At 43.3% G+C, this 17,768-nt stretch overlaps 1 protein-coding gene across 2 annotated transcripts in view; it reads left to right on the top strand.

The window, feature by feature from the left end:
- The window catches only part of LOC309545257 (cyclic nucleotide-binding domain-containing protein 2-like), a 525,861-nt gene that overhangs the window by 241,542 nt on the left and 266,551 nt on the right, over positions 1 to 17,768 (top strand). The window lies entirely within an intron of this gene.

The following is a 17,768-nucleotide window of genomic DNA, read 5'->3' as shown; positions in this document are numbered from 1 at the left end:
TGATGTAGCTGAGTAACATTTGGCTTGCTGAAATATGAGATGAGATTTACTAAAATTGGTGCACACTGTGCATGGTAACCAGACTTGTATAAAGTACTCAAAATTTCTACTTGAGTAAAAGTACAAGTGCTCGATCAAAAAGTGACTTAAGTAGAAGTGGAAGTGCTCGCAGAAAAAGTTACTTAAGTGGAAGTATTAAAGTATTCAACATTTTTTTTTACTTAAGTATTGCAAGTAGTTTTTTCAAAAAAATTGCTACTTAAGTACTAAAAGTAAAAAGTACCAGTAGTTTTGAAAAATAAAATTCTACTCAAGTACTGAAAGTAGAAGTAGAAGTACTGTGTTATGTAGTTATTAAAGAAAGAAGTCAAAAGTTTGAACATCATATTGTTTTTTATTATTTCAAATGATTTATTCAAATGATTAACCTAATGGACAATCACAATTCCTTAGGCTGTAACTTTTTGTAAACAAAAAACAGATAAAGTATGTCCCTCCCTTCCCCTTTTAAAGCATCCCTCCTTCTCTTCCCTGCATGTTTTTTTTTCTCCACAGCTTATTGGTGCGCAAAATCATATATAAACCAATGTGATATACAACAATATATTCCAATAATGAAATAAAGGAAGAGTGTATGAAATCTAAGTCAATAAAAAGTTCAAAATATTGTGAATCTTCAAATATATATATGTGACAAAACAAGATGAATATAATTTCATATCTGCTGTTAATGGGAAAGAACCTCCCAACCAGGGCCGGCCTTAGGTGTTCAAGCACCCTGTGCGAGCTGATCCTGTGGCGCCCACACCAGCGCCCTGCACATTTTTTCTTGCCCTTTTTTTGCACTTCATTTGACTTTTCTTTTTTATGATCACTACAAACTTAGCCCCCCTTACATTAGAGACCCCCCTTACATCATAGACCCCCCAACGGAGCCCCCTTACAACAGAAACCCCCCACGGAGCCCCCTTACAACAGAAACCCCCCACAGAGGCCCCACTTACATCAGAGATCCCTTACAGCAGAGACCCCCCAGCCCCCACAAAGAGCCCCCTTTACATCAGAGACCCCCCACACAGAGCCCCCCTTACATCAAAGACCCCCCACACAGAGCCCCCTTACATCAGAGACCCCCATACAGAGCCCCCTTTACATCAGAGACCCCCCCCCCTCACACAGAGCTCCCCTTACATCAGAGACCCCCCCACAGAGCCCCCTTACATCAGAGCCCCCCACACAAAGCCCCCCTTACATCAGAGACCCCAACACAGAGCCCCCTTACATCAGAGACCATCCCCACAGAGCCCCCCTTACATCAGAGCCCACCCCCCATAGAGCCCCCCACAGAGCTCCCTTTACATCAGAGCCCCTCCACACAGAGCTCCCCTTACATCAGAGCCCCCCACATCAGAGCCCTCCCACACAGAGTCCCCCTTACATCAGAGACCCCCCACACAGAGCCCCCTTACATCAGAGACCCCCACACATCAGAGACCCCTTACATCACAGAGCCCCCTTACATCAGAGACCCCCCACACAGAGCCCCCTTACACCAGAGTCCCCCCACACAGCACCCCCTTACATCAGAGACCCCCCACACAGAGCCCCCTTACATCAAAGACCCCCCGCACAAAGCCCCCTTTACATCAGAGACCCCCCACACAGAGCCCCCCTTACATCAGAGACCCCCACACAAAGCCCCCTTACTTTAGAGACCCCTCACACAAAGCCCCCCTTACATCCAGAGACCCCAACACAGAGCCCCCTTACATCAGAGACCATCCCCACAGAGCCCCCCTTACATCAGATCCCCCCCATAGAGCCCCCTACAGAGCTCCCCCTACATCAGAGCCCCTCCACACAGAGCCCCCCTTACATCAGAGACCCCCCACACAGAGTCCACTTACATCAGAGACCGCCCACACAAAGCCCCCCCTTAACTTACATCAGAGACCCCCCCATGTTTCCCTTAACCAAGATGGCCGCCAGTGCCTCGATCGCACTGCACATGCGCACGTGCCTCTACTGCGCGGCCGCCAGAATCCCCGCCTCCTAGCTCTGAGACGTCAGCGAATGGAGACAAGGAGGGGAGGAGCGGAGTGGCCGAAGGCCGCCACACATGCCAGAGCGCCGAGAGGCGCATGTTGGAGCACTCCACGCCGGCCCAGCGGAAGCCTGGAGCGGAACAACGCTACCCAAATGGCCAGAGACCAGGTACCCATGAAAAAGGGGGGTATCTTTACCTTTGCCTTCCTATAGAAAAGGGGAGGGGAGGGGGGAAGGCAGAATAGGGAGGATAATTGAAACAGTAGGAGAGAGCAGTAAGGAGGGAAACCAAACAAAAAAGAAAAAGGGAAAGGCAGAGAAAAGTAACGAGTAACGATGCAGCACAAAAAAAAAATATCGGAGTAGAAGTATCGAAATCATTGAAAAAATGTAGTGAAGTAAAAGTAGAAGTAGGAGAAAAAAATTCTACTTTAGGAAAGTACAGATACCTCATTTCGGTACTTAAGTACAGTACTTAAGTAGTTCTACTTCGTTACTATACATCTCTGATGGTAACCAATTAGTGTAACGGATCAACTGACACCCCGACTTGGTACCTCCGTTGATGGATGCTCCTAGTGCTTCCCGAAGGCTCCAAGCACTCCATCAGACACCGTAACCACTTCAGACCCCACGAACCTCCGCAGCTTGGTTGGGGTCTCACCATCTCCTACCCACCCTAGACCTACGACAAGGCTCCAGGTTCCCGTGGGTGAACCTCTCTTTGCCCAGAGAGTGCAGCAGGGACAAGCTCTTACACGAGCTTAGTGATTATCCAAGGGAGTATGAAGAGCATAGCAGTCCCTTGTAGCATACCCCCCCCCCCAAACATGAGTCGAGACTTCATGAAGGGGTAAAAACAGACTGTTTATCGAACAGACACACACTCAATTTATACACACAAGCACATCCCTCTTCTCATCAAATTACTACACACAGGTCAGGGGTTGAATGATTACATTATCATATGCAGATGAAAGTGTATACAGGAACAGAATTAATCCTGAACTAATTAGCTGGCCATCTGGACAGAACAATGTGAGGTCATTAACATTTAACAATGGGACAGGCACAATCCACATTCCATTTCAATACACAAACAATAGGGAAGCCTGTCTGGCATGGAGGAACATGGAATAAACACATTATTTAGGATTCAGACTTCATGGCAATGGTCTATAACAGTCTAAGTCTTCCAGTGTAAAGTGGGAATAAATCTTCATATTTCTATATGGAGATATTGCTGACAAATATTACTGTCCCATCTGAAGCAATTCAAACTATTAATTATCTGTCTTTCACTTCCAGGGACAGTGAATACCGTCACAATCAGCTTCAAACTTCAGCATGTTAATTTAAGCTTTGACAATAAACCCTGGAAGCTGATTGGTTTCAATGCAGAGCTACACCAGTTTTTCCAATCTCCAGTTTTAGTAAATCAACCCCAATGTGTTTCATAAATATTTTTTTTCACAAAATAGTTGTTTTCACCTTTTTTCAACCTTTTGTCATCCAGGTGCGGTTATTGAACTTCGAGGGACCATAGCTTGTGTTTCATTGATTTAATAAGCTTATGAATTCAACTCTTTTCTGAGTTTTATTTTAATGCATTCATAATAAAGAGAGCCTAGGGTAATACAGTAGGTTGGTGTGGCCTCTTTGTTTTTGTTTTGTCATAAATATTTTCAGAACCCTACAATTGTTTAAAGTGGAGTTCCACCCTAAAATGATACTTCCCTCCATCTTCTTGCTCCGGGTCACCTGAAAAACAAATGGATAATCACATTTTTTTTTTTTTACTTACCTCGTAGTGAAGAAAATACTTACCTTACTTCCTTCTTCCTCCCCTCGGCGGCCACGGCCCGCAGTCACTTCCTGGCTTTGCAAGGATTCCTGGGAGCTGAACCTCATCGCTCCCAGGAATCATTGCGCCTGCACCGCCCCCGACGTCAGTTCCGGGGCGCGCGTCATTCCCTTCTAAACAGCTTCTGGGCATGCCCAGAAGCTGTGGAGGGATGACGCGCGCGCACCGGAAGTGACGGCGGGGCCGGTGCAGTGCATCGTGGGACCGAAGAAGACGGAAGAGGACACAGAAGAGGATCGCGCTGGCTTCAAGCTGCCCACACCTGAGATGGCAGCGCTGGAAAATACTTTTTCAAGGTAAGTATTTGTCCTAAAAGGTAAGTGCAACCCGGGACAGATCAGAGGCTATCCATTGTGGAATGTACTAGCCCTGACTGTCCCGGGGGTATTTTTATTAAAAAAAGTATTCCAGGGTGGAACTCCGCTTTAACCGCTTGCCGACTGCTCACAGTATATTTACTGCGGCAGTCAGCCCCTCACAGGCAGAGTGACGTAGGTCTACGTCGCTCGCCTGTGAGGCTCTGGGGAGCGAGCGCGCGCCCGCGGAGGCGCACTCCCACGCGGTAACGGACCCCCCCGCGCGTGTGACCAGCGGACCTGATTTCCGCCGGTCACTCGGCGATCGTCGGGGGAGAGGGAGAATGTCAGGCAGCTTGTGTAAACAAGCCACCTGTCATTCTCCTCGCTGTAAAAACACTGATCACATGGATCTACTATGTAGATCCGTTGATCAGTGTCCTTACAGCTCAAGCCACAGCCAATCACAGTAGAAAGCACGCCCCTAGGGACACACACAGCCCCTCCCTCCCAAATAAAGTTAACCCCTTCACTACCAGTGTATTTTTACAGTAACAGTGCATATATATAGCACTGATTACTGTAGAAATGTCACTGGTAACCCCAAAAGTGTCAAAAATGTCAGTCAAGGGTCCGATCTGTCTGCCCCAATGTCGCAGTACCGCAAAAAAAATCGCAGATCGCCGCCATTACACGTTAAAAAAAACCCACCAAAAATGACAGAAATCTTTCCCTTTGTTAGTAAACGCAATAACTTTTGCGCAAACCAATCAAAATACGCTTTTTGCGATTTTTTTTACCAAACATAGGTAGCATAAAACAAATTGGCCGAAAATTTTAAAAAATTTTGATTTTTACATTTTTTGGGGGGGGAATTTCATATAAAAAAAAATGTGAAAAATATTGTTATTTTTTCAAAATGTATGCTCTTTTTTTGTTTATAGCGCAAAAAGTAAAAATCGCACGGGTGATCAAATACCACCAAAAGAAAGCTCTGTTTGTAGGAAAAAAAGGACGCCAAATTCGTTTAGATACAGTGTCGCACGACCGTGCAATTGTCTGTTAAAGTCACGCAGTGCCGAATCGCGAAATACCCCCTGGTCGTTTAGCAGGAAAATCCTCCGGGGCTTAAGTGGTTAAGAAGAGTCAACCAATCCATAAAAACTCAGTCTAATTTGCTACAACGGTATAGTGAACAGACAGTCCCTACTTTCAGGAGGCTGACCCCACTTTTAAAGTGTCCATGGATTTGGTCCTAGATGTACCTTGTGTCCCCAATTCACTGGCTGGAGGCCCCTTTAGAGCAAGACTTTACTCAGGAAAGCAACCTTTTTTTGTTGCACTCCCCTCCTTACACAAACGTAAAAAAAGAAAATTATTATAATTTTTACCTCTTTAATGATTTGTTTGCTGGCCTTGGCTGGACCCCACTGCCTCCTGGAATAGGTGTTAACATAGCAATCCCAGGATGTAGTGAGTTACCAAAGGTGCACTCACGGTGCATGCGCAGAACAAAAGTGTGGGTCCAGCGCAGCTGCACACGCGTGATGGATTTTTGCACATGTGCACAAATGTCGTGCTACCAGTGCTCAGCTACCAGAAATGGGGGCATTTGTGTGCACGCAAAGAACTCTTCCACTTGTGCACAGATGTGCTGCCGCTTTCTACCAGGCCCCAAATAAATGGCAGAGACCAGCAGCATATCTGCACACGCGCCAGATTTTGAGAAACTCTAGTGCAAGAGAGGTGGGGAAAGGAGATTTTTTTTAGTGGTTAAGTTCCTCTTTAAATTTCGGGAGACACTCAGCCCAGGCATATTTGTAAGATGCTGGATATCCCTTCCCCTCCCTTCCTCTCCTCCCTGCCGCTTGATTGAACAGTGACAGTGATCTGTGTTCTGTCCCCGGGTTCTCCAAGTCTTTCATTATCCAAGTCATACTCACATTTTGTCACACAGTTTTGAATTTTTAGCTGTAAAGCCAAGCAAATGACCCTTCTGGGCATTGTTAACATTTACTATGCTTACAATCAAAATATCTACCATAGCATGATACTTTGATACCGGACTACGCCTAACATTGCTTACTGACATTTAAATATGGTAAGTAAACATAATATTAGCATTTCTCAGTCATTTCTTAATTTCTACATGGGAGAAAGGTATAAAGCACTTTTGGCCCCAGTACGGTGGTGTCAGGGAACTTCCCACAAGAGAGCTGGATCTTCCGCCCACACTAATGCAGCGAAGCCCAGTGGCCTATTTAAACTAGCCTGCTCCAGCCATTAGTTGCTGGATGATCTTCAGCTTCCTGCTTCCTGTTCCTGTTTACTTGGATTACCTGTTACCGACCCGGCTTGTCTCACCTGTCTTGTCTCTCCTCCCGGCTCCGACCATCGGCTTGTTTACCTACTCTGCTTCAGTCTGCTGTTCCCGTGTATGACCCCCGGCTTGCTCCTACGGACTCCTCTACTGCTTGATGAACTGTGTTTGACCCCTTGGCTTGACCTTGACCTCGCTCTTGTCACACGCCTGGCTACCTCCTCCAGTCACCTTCAAGGCATCCTGCATTTCAGCACGCACTACGTGTCTACTACCACAGCAGTCACCTCTTTACCGGAGCTTGCCACAGCCGGTGTCCCCTGTTCCTTTGGGCACAGTACTCCCTGTCTCCACCTCCAGGGGTGCCTTGCACTTAGCCACAAGGGAAGCCCTCTCAGCACCTCGGCCTCTGATCAAGTACGAGATAGGTGGTCTATATATGAGGTGTAACTTTTTTCTTTGGTCATGTAGCCTAGTATGGCCATAGTAAGCTCAGCAAAGACAGGTCCTCTGTTGCATCTGGACGGCATGTCTGGAAAAGTGCAAAATCTGGTGCAGCTCTGCATAGAAACCAATCAGCTTCCAGGTTTTATTGCTAAAGCCTAATTAAAAAAGCTGAATTTAGAAGCTGATTGGATACCATGCACATCTGCTCCAGATTCCAAGTGCTCCAGTTTTAGTAAATCTCCCCCATAGTTTCTAGAAAATGCATCAACAGGCCATGAGTATTAAAGGGTAAGGCCACTTTCGTGCAGTTAACCCAAATTATGTATTGTATCAAATACTGGACGTGAGGGTATATCCACTTTATTAGGTACACCTTGCTAGTATTGGGTTGGACCCCCTTTGCCTTCAGAACTGCCTTTATTCTTCGTGGCATAGTTTCAACAAGTAGTTGGAAACATTCATTAGAGATTTTGGTCCATATTGACATGGTAGCATCACACAGTTGCTGAAGATTTGTCGGCTGCACATCCATGATACAAATCTCCCAGGCAGGATGGATCCATGCTTTCATTTTGTGTACGCCAAATTATGACCCTACCATCTGAATGTTGCAGCTGAAATGTAGACTCATCAGACCAGGACGCTTTGCCTGTAATCCCACTCTTACATTATAATATGGATATACAACATATATATACTCACTGGCCACTTTTTTAGGTACACCTTGCTAGTACTCGGTTGGACCCACTTTTGTCCTCAGTACTGCCTTCATTCTTCATGGCATAGATTCATCAAGGTGTTGGAAACATTCCTCAGAGATTTTGGTCCATATTAACATGATAGCATCACACAGTTGCTGCAGATTTGTCTGCTTCACATCCATGATGTGAATCTCCTGTTTCACCACATCCCAAAGGTGCTTTTGCTATTGGATGAGATGTGGTGAGTGTAGAAGCCTTTGGAGTACAGTGACCTCATTGTCATGGTGAAGAAACCTGTGGTGAGGTGATTTGAGCTTTGTGACATGGTGCATCATCCTGCTGGAAGGAGCCATCAGAAGATGGGTACACTGTAATCATAAAGGGATGGATGACATGGTCAGCAACAATACCCAGGTAGGCCATGGTGTTTAAATGATGCTCAATTGGTACTATGGGGCCCAAAGTGTGCCAAGAAAATATCCCCCACACCATTACACCACTAGCCTTAACCTTTGATATGTAATGGATGTAATACTGGTTATATTAGTGAAATGCCTATTTCACCTTATGGTGCATACCTTATGTATATATGTATATATGTTACTGCTGAGATTTACTACCTTACTCAAAATGCAATTAGATCACCCCTCCTTTCGTAGAAGCAAGATGGTGCTTGAACAGGGAGACAACACCCAAAATAAGACCTCGTCATGTCCTGGAAGGAAGACATAGACACATAGATACTCCAATCATTCAATCACCACCTTATACGTATTATATATGACTATTTCCTGTTTATGACTTTCCTCAGTCGTTATAAGGACAAAAGAGGAACTAATACATCAGAACAAACTAATGGCTGAACTGAGTGTCAGAGTTTGGTTCATTTCAATGTGCGCACATTAACGTCCTCGCTTCGGCAGGACATATACTAAAATTGGGAAGGCAGTAGATATATCTGAGGACTGTTCTGGTCCAAATCCAAAACCTTTTGGCAGGCTAGATCCATGCTTTCATGTTGTTTACGCTATATTCTGACTCTACCATCTGAATGTCGCAGCTGAAATCGAGATTGTTCAAAGTTGTCACTCTTTTTTTGTTTATAGCACAAAAAATAGAAATTGCAAATACCACCAAAAGAAAGCTCTATTTGTGGGGAAAAAGGACATCATTTAAAGTAACGCAGTGCCAAATCGCAAAAACTGGCCTGGTCATTAAGGAGGCAAAATCTTCTGGTCCAGAAGTGGTTATTAAAATTCATTATCATGATGTATTGATACAGATGTGAATTTATTTGCCTTGAGGCTATGTTTCGAAGGCCAGGTCCTGCCTCCTGCCTAATGCAGGCTGATGAAGGAGGTGGCGTCTAAAACGCATTCCTGAGCAGCTCCTGCGTCGTCGGCATCTAATAGCTCCTTTGACAGCCCTTCTGGTGGCTCCCTGGCAGTTTGCTTATACCTTTGCATCAATCTCCTGTCATCCCAGTGGCTTCAGCCTGGATATGACTCCCCACTGGTGACCCTTCTTGGAGCTAGTTACATGCCCATTTCCACTGACTTTGTGAGTGCAAATTTAACTGTACAGTAATATTTTATTCAATAAACGTGCTACACTATATACCGTTATCTCGGTGCAGCGCTGTCTTATGATATGTGATCAAAACATAACATGCGTGATGTGAGAAAACCAACATCAAAAAAAATTCCATCAATAAAATATTCACTTAAATAACATGAATAATGTCCTTCTTCATAAACAAATGTCATTAATTAATCAATAAGTGCTGTAAAATCCTCCTATGTAGTCTATGTGGTTCAAATAATTAATGCTGATATATAAATGTGCCAAAGATGTTATTCATATCCTTATTAATTCATGCAAATTGATTGATTAATATGAAATTCATATATTTCACTCATAATTGTTCCACTAACTGTAGTTCTCTTTCCTTCACTGACAAATATATGCTCACAGGTCACATTATTAGGTACGCCTGTTCAATTGCTTGGTAACACAAATTGCTAATCAGCCAATCACATGCCAGCAACTCAATGCATTTAGGCATCTCGACGTGGTAAAGACAACTTGCTAAAGTTCTAACCGAGCATCAGATTGGGGGGAAAAAAAGGTGATTTAAGTGACTTTGAACAAGGCATGGTTGTTGGTGCCAAATGGGCTGGTCTGAGTGTTTCAAAAAAAGTTGGCACAGGCTCATCAAAATTGGACAGTAGAAGATTGGAAAAAAGTTGCCTTGCAACTGTGGAAAAAAATATATAAATATTTTTCACTTTCTGCTATATACCATCCCCCTCCCCCCCCCAAAAAAAATAAAATAAATAAAAATCAAAATTTTTCATCCTTTTAGGCCAATTTAAATTCTGCTACATATTTTTGGTAAAAAAAAAAATGCAATAAGCGTATTTTGATTGGTTTGCGCAAAAGTTATCACGTCTACAAACTAGGGGAAGATTTGTGTCGTTTTTATTTATTTATTTATTTATTTATTACTAGTAACAGCGGTGATCTGCAATTTTTAGCGGGACAGCAACATTGCGGCAGACAGATCAAACCCCTAACTGACATTTCTGACACTTTTGGGGGGACCAGTGACATTACTACAGTAATCAGTGCTAAAAATATGCACTGTTACTGTACTAATGACATGGGCAGGGAAGGGGTTAACACAGTAAGTGATCAAAGGTTTAAGTGTGAGCCTAGGGGAGTGTTTTCAAACTGTGGGGGGGGGGGGTTGGCTTGTGAAATGACGTACCCCTACGTCAATTCACGTAGCCGAGCCAGCCTGCCGCAGTAGATGTGCGGCGGGTGGTCGGCAAGCGGTTAAATGCAAGTAGTGCATTTGACTTGGTATCTTCCTCTTGCAGTCTACTGTAGCAGATGTTGGACTGGGTAAAGAAGAAGTACAAGAAGCGATTCAGTCGTGCTGCAATGTTTACAATATATGCCTATATATAGAACAAGCTGATAGGAGAAGAGAGCAGAGTGGAAGAGAGATGAGCTCATCAGTGTGCTGCTTCTCCTTTCACTGTCCAGTCATAGGGTGGCATAGGACGAGACCTGTAAATATTACTTAACCCTAACAAAGACAAATCAGGTCTTCTGCCCTGCCAGTGCAGTGTAGTATGGATGTGAAAGGCTGGCCAGAGATGTCTAATTTTTTTTTTTGTAATCAGCCTAAGGCTGATCGAAAAAACCCAAATGGATTCCCCAATCCACACATGCAAGGTGAATGGAGAAATCCAGTCCACTGTGCCATTGTATTTTTGCAGCCAGACTCCTCTGCTGCCAGAAAAACACTGTTCAGCGGCTGCAACCTATTGGCTACAGTTGCTGATCGACAATAGTTTTCCAACAGTCGCACTTGAATGATACCATTCATTGGATTGACTTCTGTTAAGCAGGAACAGTCATAGACAGAACAAAATTTAGCCAGCCCCTGCTGAACCAGCCTCAATTTGATCCATCTATGGGCAGCTTTAGTCCCAAAATTGGATGGACACAAATACAAATCCTTTGGCAGCTAAAATACTATATATCTGATATACTATATACCCATGTATTTTTTTCAGCTTTAAAGTGGACCTAACTTTAGTCAGCGCAAGCACATGTCAAATTCAGACTTGATCAATATGATTTATGGTAATACAAATATTTTTGGAAAAATAAAATGTATACCCTTTAACCACTTAAGCCCCGGAAGATTTTACCCCCTTCCTGACCAGGGTTTTTTTTGCGATTTTTTTTACTGCGTGAATTTAACGGACAATTGCGCGGTCGTGCGACGTTGTACCTAAACAAATTTGATGTCCTTTTTTTCCCACAAACAGAGCTTTCTTTTGGTGGTATTTGATCACCTGTGCGATTTTTTGATCATGCGCTATAAACAATAAAAGAGTGACAATTTTGCAAAAATAACAATATTTTTCACATTTTTTTATATGAAATTCCCCAAAAAATGTAAAAATCTAAATTTTTTAACATTTTCGGTCAATTTGTTTTCTGCTACATATGTTTGGTAAAAAAAATCACAAAAAGCGTATTTTGATTGGTTTGCGCAAAAGTTATCGTGTTTACTAACAAAGGGAAAGATTTTTGTCATTTTTGGTGTTTTTTTTTTTAACGAGTAATGGCGACGATCTGCGATTTTTTTTGCGGGACTGCGACATTGCGGCGGACAGATCGGACCCTTGACTGACGTTTTTGACACTTTTGGGGTTACCAGTGACATTATTGCAGTAATCAGTGCTATACATATGCACTGTTACTGTAAAAATGACACTGGCAGGGAAGGGGTTAACTGTATTGGAGAGGGAGGGGTTAAGTGTGTCCTAGGGGCATGTTTCTAACTGTGATGGGACATGGCTACTACTGTAAAAACAGAGATCAACGGTCCTACATAGTAGAACCGTCTGATCTCCATTTTTACACAGGGGAGAATGACAGGCGGCTTGTTTACATTAGCCGCCTGCCTTCCTCCCTTCCCGGCGAACGATTGCGAGTGACCGGCAGACATCGGGTCCACCGGTCACATGCACTGACTTGTCAGGCTTGTCAAGCCTTGCCCGCTATTGGCTCAGAAGCCAGTGACAGGCTAGTGACGTACCGGTAGGTCACTTTGCCTGGCCGGGGCTGACCGCCGCAGTATATGTACTTGCGGCGGTCGGCAAGTGGTTAGAAGAGTGTGTATGGAAGCCAAGCTCCAAAAAAACTTCATTGCTGATGGCAAACTTGGGCAAACTTCAGAAGTACATCTGTATGCAAAGCTATTCTAAATATTTAAAAGCTTGTTCAGCCTCTCTCAGTGACGTGACGTAGCTTTTGATATTACCCTTACTACTTCATATAAGTACAAGAGGTCTATGAAACATTATACATGATCTCTCACTGTTGGTATTACTTATTTAATGTCAGCCGCTTCTGTACCGTCCACATAAGTCTAACTCTTTCTTCTTTTTGCTAACTGTGATTTTATTTGACCTGTTTGATCTATGTTCTCTGTAATTCTTTATTTATAAAAGTTCTTTTGCTCCTGAAATATAAATAAAAAATTTACCGAAAAAATACAGACATACACTGTATTGTCAAAAGTATTGGGACGCCTGCCTTTACACACACATGAACTTTATCATCCCAGTCTGGCATCCCAGTCTTAGTCCGTAGGGTTCAATATTGAGTTGGTCCACCCTTTGCAGTTATAACAGCTTCAACTCTTCTGGGAAGGCTGTAATCAAGGTTTAGGAGTGTCTATGGGAATGTTTGACCATTCTTCCAGAAGCGCATTTGTGAGGTCAGACACTAATGTGCACGAGAAGGCCTGGCTCGCTGTCTCCATTGTAATTTACTCCAAAGGTATTCTATCGGGTTGGGGTCAGGCCAGTCAAGTTCCTCCACCCTAAACTCGCTCATCCATGTCTTTATGTACCTTGCTTTGTGCACTGGTCCAAATCATTTGGTGGAGGGGCGGTTACTGTGTGGGGTTGTTTTTCAGGGGTTGGGGTTGAGCTTGGTCCCTCAGTTCAAGTCAACTAAACTCTTGAGGTGTCAGCATACCAAGACATTTTGGACAATTTCATGCTCCCAACTTTTCAAAGTTTCATAAAGTGCATAAGTAATCTCCCAAAATAACAAATTAACACGTCAAAACGAATATAGCTAATCTTACCAGATAATTTCCAAAACACAAATCGATTTGGAACAACAGATATACAATATGAATTAGAATATACAAAATCATTCTAACATAACGAATATGAAGAAACAAAATGATTCACTTAACGAAAAAAAAATCAAAAATGTTTCCGCCGTGTACATCTTTGGCAATAAACATCATTGAAATTTCCTGGCTGTAGCTGATCAAAGATTTCATGTTTCTTTATGGACACATTGTTTAATAGAGACACTATTTTCTTTTTGTCTCACTGAGGAATTAAGTGGATTTGATGTTTATTTCTGTTACAATTTGTTACCATGGATAACAGTTTGTTTTCTAAGTGTTGTATTCATGTGGGGTTTGACACAAGGTTTTTTAAATACAGCTGCTTATATTGTATTAATCACTAGTGGATATAGCTTTATTTGGGTTAAAAGAGAGCACCATAAGAGCAAGGTGGGGATATCATTCCATATATAATAAAAAAATGAGAGGCCCAGTGGTTTCTAAAGGGGTAGTACAGCCAAAGCACTCCTTTGACCTGTTTTTAACAGACAGCAGGCTGAAGCCCGCTGTCAGCTGACATCACAAAGCCGGTCCAGGCTGGGGCAAGATCTCGAACATATGGCCAAGATTCGCCCACATGCCTGGACCAGCACCCGTCTCAGCCTCTCAGTAAGCTGCTGAGAGCCTGAGCTAGCCACTCCCACCCCCTCCACAGCCAAGCTGCCTGACAGTAACCATCTTTCTGCTCAAGGAGCTGCAAGAACCGAGTGATCCGCAGTGTTTGATCGCTTGGTTCTTAGCCTTAGAGCCAGCGGGGGACAGATGCAGCATAGGACCAATGCTGCATTGAACTAGGTAAGTATGATTTTAAAAAATTATGATTCCTATACTTCTCTTTTAAGTGCCACCAAAAGAAAGCTCTATCTGTCAAAAAAAAAAAAAAGGTTTAAAACGATTTTGGGTAAAGTGTTGCATGAGCAAGTAACTGTCACACAAACTATCACATAATGAAAAATAGCCTGGTATTGATGGGGTAATACAGAATTATGCTGAGTAAGTTAAAGTGTATGTCTGGGCAAAAAAAATGTATAGTAGTAGTACATATCTGCAATACATGCACATTGCCCAAAGACATGCAAGTAAAAAAAATGCCTGTTGATCTGCCAGAAACGCTTTTGGCTCCTTTGGTGGTTGACTATGGAAACACAGCATTTTTGTGGACTACGGTGCACCCAGAAAGTATTCACAACACTTCACTTTTTCCACATTACGGTATGTTACAGCCTTATTCCAAAATAGATTAAATTCATTATTGTCCTCAAAATTCTACAAACAATACCCCATAATGACAACACGGAAGAAGTTTGTTTTGAAATCTTTGCAAATGTGTTAAAAATAAAAAATTAAAAAATCACATGTATAAAAGTATTCACAGCCTTTGTGATGACACTCAAAATTGAGCTCAGGTTCATCCTGTTTCCACTGATCATCTTTGAGATGTTTCTAAAGCCCCGTACACACGTACTGATCGTCGGCCGAACGATCGGCCGTCTTTTGTCCAGGTCTGTCGTGTCTGTTGAAAACTGCAAAAGACTGCACACGAATTTTGGCGGCCAACAACAGCCGACTGCAGAAGTGATGTCATGTGATGGTTAACTTTCCTTGTCTTTTTTCTTTTCTGAGCATGCCCAGTCTTGCTAATCTGCTGTCTGTCGGCTGAAATCTGTACTGACTGGCGAACAATCGGCCGTTCTGGTGTTGGCCAACAAAAATTTTAATGCCTGCACGACAGATTCTGTTCGGCCGAAAGTGCGCTGTCGGCTGTCGGAAGCATCATACTAACAAGCCTACAATCGGCCGATCGGTCGTCGGCCGTAAATATTAACGGCCGACAGTCGGTACGTGTGTACGGGGCTTAAAACTTAATTGGAGTCCACCTGTGGTAAATTCAGTTGACTGGACATGATTTGGAAAGGCACACACCTGTCTATATAAGGTCCCACAGTTAACAGTGCATATCAGAGTGCAAACCAAGCCATGAAGTCCAAGGAATTTTCTGCAGAGACATGATTGTATCAAGGTACAGATCTGGGGAAGGGTACAGAAAAATGTCTGCAGCATTGAAGGCCCCAATGAGCACAGTGGCCTCCATCATCCGTAAATGGAAGAGGTTTGAAACCACCAGGACTCTTCCTAGAGTGGGCCGCCCAGCCAAACTGAGCGATTGGGGAAGAAGGACCTTAGTAAGGGGGGGAGGGGAACCAAGCACCTGAGCTCCAGCATTTCTCTGTGGAGAGAGGAGAACCTTCCAGATGAACAACCATTTCTGCAGCACTCCACCAATCAGGCCTGTGAGATAGAGTGGCCAGACGGAAGCCACTCCTCAGTAAAAGGCACATGACAGCCAGCCTGCAGTTTACCAAAAGGCACCTGAAGGACTCTCAGACCATGAGAAACAAAATTCTCTGGTCTGATGAAACAAATATTTAACTCTTTGGCCTGAATAGCAAGCATCATGTCTGGAGGAAACCAAGAACCGCTCATCACCTGGCCAATACTATCCCTACAATGAAGCATGGTGGTGGCAGAATCATGCTGTGGGGATATTTTTCAGCGGCAGGAACAGGGAGACTAGTCAGGATCAAGGAAAAGATAAATGCAGCAATGTACAGAGACATCCTTGATGAAAACATGCTCCAGAGCGCTCTGGACCTCAGATTGGGGTGAAGGTTGATCTTCCAACAGGACAATGACCCTAAGCAAACAGCCAAGAAAACAAAGGGGTGGCTATGGGACAACTATGTGAATGTCCTTGAGTGGCCCGTCCAGAGCCCAGACTTGAACCTGATTGAACATCTCTGGAGAGATCTGAAAATAGCTGTGCACCGACGCTCCCCATCCAACCCGATGGAGCTTGAAAGGTCCTGCAAAGAAAAATGGAAGAAACTGCCCAAAAATAGGTGTGCCAAGCTTGTAGCTTCATACTCAAATAGACTTGAGGCTGTATTTGGTGCCAAAGATGCTTCAACAATGTATTGAGCAAAGGCTGTGAATTCTTATGTACATGTAATTTTTTGTTTTTTTTATTTCTAATAAGTTTGCAAAGATTTCAAACAAACTTCTTTCAAGTTGTCATTATGGGGGACTGTTTGTAGAACTTGGAGGAAAATCACAAATTTAATCTATTTAGGAATAAGGCTGTAAAATAACAAAATGTGGAAAAAGTGAAGTTCCGTGAATACTACCCGGATGAACTGTAAGTGGTGTCAGCCCTCTTTCCCAATTTTGTCTCCAATAAAGGGGTTGGTTTACTAAAACTGGAGAGTGAAAAATCTGGTGCAGCTCTGAATAGAAACCAATTCGCTTCCAGTTTTTTTTTTGTCAAAGCTTAATTGAACAAGCTGACGTTAGGCACTGATTGGCTACCATGCAGAGCTGCACCAGATTTTGCACTCTCCAGCTTTAGTAAAATCAACCCCAAAATGTAATTGATCTGTATTCCAAGATAACTAAAAGGACTAATTCACGTTCTTGGGATAACACAGGAAGTGTACATAGGACTGCTCTAAACAGCTGACACAACAGTTTATTTTTTTATACTTATCAGGCAGATATCAAAAGTCAAGCAAGAAAAAAATGTATCCAATAGTTGGTTGAATCTTGTGTGAAAACATTGATAAATAAACAATTTTTGAAATATTCTGTATTAAATGGGGGCTTCTTATATGCAACTCTGCTTACAGCAAAAAGGTTAAGGCCGGCCAAACATAATTCAAACCGTTAATGGGCAGCCTGAATGTACCAAGTTGATCGATCAACTTGGCTACAATCAGTGAAAAATGTTTCAATCCCTACAAAAAGTCAATGAGAGTGAAAAGTCCAACACATAAGCAGCGCTTAAAAGGAGTGTGACCCCTTAATGCATCAATGGTGAATCCGCAAGCACCTCAATATTGAGAGGATCAATGGAGTGTAGATAAGATCAAGGCTTCCACCACACCACGTGACCCCTTAGGGTAATGCTCACTCACCAGACATATATAATCAGAGAGCCTTTAATATCCTCAATCTCATCGGACCGGACCAGGTAAGGGCAAATCCAAACTCCTTAGACCTCCATATCAACTGAGCAGTAATTACCAATTTCCCCTTTGGGTCTTGGAAAAAGGATACTGAAAGCATGCTACAAGGATCCTTTTTCCAAGACCCAAAGGGGAAATTGGGAATTACTGCTCAGTTGATATGGAGGTCTAAGGAGTCTGGATTTGCCCTTACCTGGTCCTGTCCGATGAGATTGAGGATATAAAAGACTCTCTGATTATATATGTCTGGTGAGTGAGCATTACCCTAGGGGGTCACGTGGTGTGGTGGATTCCTTGATCTTATCTACACTCCATTGATCCTCTCAATATTGAGGTGC

The sequence above is a fragment of the Pelophylax lessonae genome, assembly GCF_965119305.1.
Source record: "Pelophylax lessonae genome assembly, chromosome: 2".
Lineage (NCBI taxonomy): Eukaryota > Metazoa > Chordata > Amphibia > Anura > Ranidae > Pelophylax > Pelophylax lessonae.
This window is presented reverse-complemented; position numbering and strand designations above follow the sequence as displayed.